This window comes from Poecilia reticulata, linkage group LG5 (genome assembly GCF_000633615.1).
Source record: "Poecilia reticulata strain Guanapo linkage group LG5, Guppy_female_1.0+MT, whole genome shotgun sequence".
Taxonomy (NCBI): Eukaryota; Metazoa; Chordata; class Actinopteri; order Cyprinodontiformes; family Poeciliidae; genus Poecilia; species Poecilia reticulata.
This window is the reverse complement of record NC_024335.1, coordinates 969,425-974,903: the sequence shown is the minus strand read 5'-3', so window position 1 is coordinate 974,903 and position 5,479 is coordinate 969,425. Positions and strand designations below refer to the sequence as shown.

The window sequence follows — 5,479 nt, the reverse complement described above, 5'->3', positions numbered from 1 at the left end:
CCCTGCCCCCCCCTCTCTGCTTCCTCTGGAGACCTGAAGTGCATTAGGATAAAAGGCTCTCCGCCCTCTTAAGGCCTTCCTCCAGGCTCTGCAGCAGCGTTTCACAAATATGACAGAGATGTTGGATTTCATGCGGAGCTGCAGGATGTTGCAGCTACAGGCAGAAACCGTTCACAGGGTTCTGTTGGGGCTCGGTTCTGGAGAACATTCGTCCCAGAGAACCTGTGGGAGTTTTCCTGCAGTTTCCAGTTTTCATTTATCGGTGATGGAAATGAGTTTTCAGAGGACGAACGTCCAAAGACTGAAGAACCGTGCTGACCCGGACCGGACCGGACCGGACCGGGCCGGGCCGGGCCGGAGGCTCAGAAAACGATTTAAATAATTTCACATATTTCTAAGAACAATGAGCCGATTCATTTCAGTGAACAGAACCTCAGACGTGCAGCAGAGACGGGAAAAACTCCTGCAGCTTCCTGCCCGTTTTTCAATCCACCGTCTGAAACATTAAAGTTTGTTTTTAAATATTTATTAACCACTTTTATCCTGAAATATGTCAGAACATCTCAGCCTTCAAGCTCATCAATAGGAGAAATGCTAAAAATTAAGAGAACATTAATAAAAATGCTCTTTAGTTCCTCATCATATTAAAACAAAAATATAAGTCATGAATATACTGAAGCTGAATGAAATGAGGTTTATTCTGGAATCACACAGAAAACAAACCCAATTATCACATTTCTGAATTTAATTAAAACTGACCTCGTTTTGAGCAGCAGAGATAAAAACTGAAGCGACGGTTCTGCTGTGGAACCAGACCTTCCTCTGGTTGCCTGGAGACGATGAAACAGCAGCTTTGGATCAGAACCGGGTCAGACCTGAAGGTCAGAGGTCAAACTGTCCAACTCTTCTTCTGCTGCCACTTCTCTGCTGTTCTCAACAGCATCACCTACTGTCTATTAGAGGAACTGCAGGGATTCATTCGGTGTTGATGGTGACAGAGAGTCAGTTTACAACAAAAGGCCAATCGGCCATTTTAAAGACAAAAACCCACAACAAGAAGCAGATCTGGACAAGAACAAGGACGAAGCAGAACCGAGCCGACTGGACCGGCTCACAGCGTCTGTCTGCTCCAAAACCTCCTGCAGCTGGACAGTTTTATTATTGTCAAAATTTCATGTTTTCCATTTTAACCATATTTATTAACCCACAAACAAACAACTGGTCAAATCAATAATCAATATTTACTGTTTTTCTGTTTCTGTGGCGGACAGGAAATGGTTTTAGTTAAAAAGGACTGAACGCGGCATGGTTAGAGAAACGGCCCATAAGAAGAAACTGGAGCAGAAAAACCAGTAAAGACGGAGCAGAGCGCACTGGTTGCTATGGAGATGGGAGGAGGAGGCGCACCGAGCTCCTCCGCTCCCACGGAGGGATGGATGTTAACAATCACAGCTCCAATAACCGTTATTATTACAATATGTGAGACGTGAATGAGAGCCGATGGAATATAAATCTGAAGGTTTCCATGTCATCAGAATCTAGAACCATTGATTCTGTTCGCGTTCCAGCTGAATTTACCGGTAAAACAGATGTTCCTGGGTTTGGGTTCAGTCTGGGTCAGAGGGGTCTGTGCTGCATGATGTCAGGAGATGCTAAGCTGTGACGCGATGCATCAGGGACACGTGAACGGCGCATCGTCATCAGCGTTTCCGGTGTCTGGATCAGCGCCTCTGATTGGTCACATCATTTACAGACAAACAACCAGCTGCTCAGCAGAGAAAATGCAGATTAGAAATCATTTCTCCACCATTATTTTGGCGCCCCCCCAGCGCGGCGCCCGATGCGTCTCATGTAGCACGTACTCACTTTGTCCTGCTGCAACAGATTAATATTAGGATTATCCATAAACACACCTCTGCCAGACCTTCATCTGGTGAGGAGACGTTGAACTCAGCTGTCTGACTGAAACAGTGACGCCCCCCCGCCTGCAGGGGGCAGCATCACTTTCCTTACAGAAATTGATTCCCTACATTTAAGAACTTTTACTGATCTAGAATAAATCAGAGGCTCGTGCAGCGAGCAGCAGAACAAACCGGCCTGGAAATGTTTTCATCAATCAGAGCTTGTTAAATCTGTTCCCTTATAGGGCATCCACCCCCAAAACCCCCCACCTCTCTCTCACACACACACACACACACACACACACACACCCCTCCTGGAGAGTGGCTCGCCTCCCTGACATTTTCCTCCCTCACATCCGACTGATTTGAATACCCAAAGCAGCCGCGCTGATTTGTTTAGGCATCCGAGGAGTCACGTCTGCGCCCCGGGCCGGCAACGCTGCGCATGCGCGGCGCTGATCGCTATCTGGGCTCTTTGATGCACACATGCATGCTTTCGGTATCTGTGATTGGTTCCACTCCGAGACGAGTTGAATCATCTTCCAGCGATTAGACTCGGACTCAGAGCAGCTCAACTTCCGGCCTGATGAGGAGGAACAGCATGCAGATCTACAGATCTAGATCTGTTAGGTATAGATCTAAGTCGGGTTCCATCACAGACCCCAGTGCAGGACCCCCTCCCCATCTTCATCTGCTCTATAGATAGAACATTACCAAGAAATGCTAAACGTGAAAACCTGACCCCTCACCCCAACACACATAAACACGCATGAAGCATCCAGAGCCGATTAAACCTGAGCCTTAAAGAGCATCTGTGTGTGTGTGTGTGTGTGTGTGTGTGTGTGTGTGTGTGTGTGTGTGTGTGTGTGTGTGTGTGTGTGTGTGTGTGTGGTTGATATGCAGTCTGTGATGTTGGCTGCTGTGACTGAGTTCATGCTTGGTTCTGAGATCTGTGCTTCATCTCAGGAGTGCTGACGAGATTCAGAAAGAAAACAGAGAAAGTGGTGATGAATATCAAACAGCTTCTCCGACTTCCTCAGAATACTGACTGGACCCAACCAAACATCACCAACAAATCACAAAGAAATGACGCCGCCGCCTGCATGGCAGCAGGGAGGTTGTGGGTTTGAATCCCAGCCTGGGCTCTTTCTGCAGCCGTGGTTCTCTCTGGGTCCTCCAGCTTCCTCCCAGCTTCAGCAGCATCTCTACTGTTCCTTAGATACGAGTCTGATGTCTGTGTACAAAGTGTGTGAACAAACCGTAACATGGTGTGAGTGTGTGTGTGTTTTCATGCCACACACACACACACACACACACACACACACACACACACAATCCATCTTCTGGTAGCTCTGCTGCTACGTAGCCTAGCTACAGAAGATGTGTATGTAAATGAGCCACACCACCAGCCAATCACAGACAGCAATTTTCCATCCAATCAGATGAATTTTTCATCCTAACTTGAAGATAAACAACCAATCACAACCAGCCAATCAGAACGCTGCATCAAGCGCAGACATTACGACACAAACAGGGAAATTTCCTGTCAGAAAAACTTGATCCATCCATTTTCCCTCAGCGGGTCGGGAGGTTGCTGGTCTCCAGCTAACGTTCCGGGCGAGTCAGAAAAACTAAAACATACATAAATACTCGTTTATCATTTTCCATTTTAGGTAATAGTTCTTTTATTTAACTTAAATATGACAAACATTATATTGGCTGATTACTTACAGTGGATGCAACTGAAGTGCAAAATATTAATTTGCTTTTTTTCCTTGCCTTTGTAAAGACTCAGTAGTTTATGTTTACAGGCTGTCGATAAAAGTCTCCAATAACACAAATGATGTTTTAAATGTCCAGATCTCCTCCTGCCACTGGGACCAGTACCGACCGGGACCAGTACCGACCGGGACCGGTACCGACCGGGACCAGTACCGACCGGGACCAGTACCGACCGGGACCAGTACCGACCGGGACCAGTACCGACCGGGACCAGTACAGACCGAGACCAGTACCGACCGAGACCAGTACGGACCGGGACCAGTACGGACTGGGACCAGTACTGACCGAGACCAGTACCGACCGAGACCAGTACCGACCGGGACCAGTACCGATCGGGACCAGTACCGACTGGGACCAGTACCGATCGGGACCAGTACCGACCGGGACCAGTACCGACCGGGACCAGTACCGACCGGGACCAGTACCGATCGGGACCAGTACCGACTGGGACCAGTCGGAACTGGGACCAGTAGGAACTGCCGACAAACAGCTGGAACCAGTGAACCCCAGAGACTTTCTGCCTGTTTTAACAGTTAAAACGTCAAACACACACAAAGTGGAAACAATCGCAGCTCATCCAATCAGCACCAAGGAAAATCAGAGCTCCTCCTGGATTGGCTGCTTTGGAAGTGTTAGCCAATGGAGAGTCAAATATTCCAGCTTTAGAGCTGCATTTTCTTTAAAACCTTTTTGTAAAATAGATTCATTTTCCACAAATAATTTGGAGTCATGTTCTAGAGAAAGAGGTACACTCTAATATTTATGATATTAGAAACATTGATTATCAGCTATTTTAATATTAGCCATTTTATTTTTTTCTAGAAATATTTTTATATCTCAAATTTGTATTATTGAGAAGCAAAGTTTTGTGCAGGACACCCTGAATATTATATCCTACCAAATATTGGCTGTTGTGATTTTTCACACCAAGATTCAGCATCAGAAAACGAATCCAAACATTAAGGAAATTGTTCCTGTTTTTATTCAGATAAAATGACAACAGAGCAGATTGTGCAGAAACTTTTATGCAACAAACATTCAGATTCAGACTTTGCTGTGGATTTGAAGGTGAAACATTTTGTTTTGGGTCAAATATTCGTCACCAGCAGATCTATGACGTAGATTATGAAGAGAGGATAAGAAAATATCCTCAGCTGCTTTTCTACCCACACAGAGGAAAAGTCCATCTAAATTTCATTCGCTGCTCCTGGAGGCAACAAGCTGAGATAAAAGGAGATTAATCCTAATTATTGCTGAGAATATCGGTTGTTTCCTGACCCCCTGCAGACCCCCGCAGGGAGACATTCTCTAACAGAGCTGAGGATGAAGAGGATGAAGAGGATGATAGCCCTCAGGTGAGCAACCCTCCACTGCAGGGGGGGGGTGAACATCTGGGGGCCACATGCCACCCAGGGGGGGTTTGGGGGGTGACTGGGGCTTAATGTGCGCCCCTGGTTCCAGCCCCCCACCCCGGCTGCTCAGCAGGACCTCAGAAGTTTAACTCCTCAGAACCAGCAGACCCAGCAGAACTCCGTCCCCCAGGGCGCACATGGCCCAGCGGCCAGGGGCGCACACAGACAGGACGCGGACACGCCGGAGGAACCGGGAGCAGCAGCGCTTACCGTGCAGAGAAGCCGCGATGCTGCGGGAATCATAGATCCGCTCCGAGAGCCCGCATGTCCGCCGGAGAGCAGAGGAAGAGGAGGAGGAAGAGGCTGCTGCTGCTGAGGAATAATCCGACTGTCAGTGACAATAACCCGGAGAGGAGGAGGAAGAGGAGGAGGAGGGACGGGGGA

The 5,479-nt window shown here is 47.7% G+C and overlaps 1 long non-coding RNA gene across 1 annotated transcript in view; it reads right to left on the bottom strand.

Moving 5' to 3' along the window:
• LOC103464357 (uncharacterized) overlaps window positions 1–5,448 on the bottom strand; it is a 49,216-nt gene extending 43,768 nt beyond the window's left edge. Inside the window, exon 1 of the long non-coding RNA XR_001776605.1 lies at window positions 5,306–5,448. This is a non-coding gene — a long non-coding RNA (uncharacterized LOC103464357). The remainder of the gene's footprint in view (window positions 1–5,305) is intronic.
• Window positions 5,449–5,479: the final 31 nt, after the last annotated feature.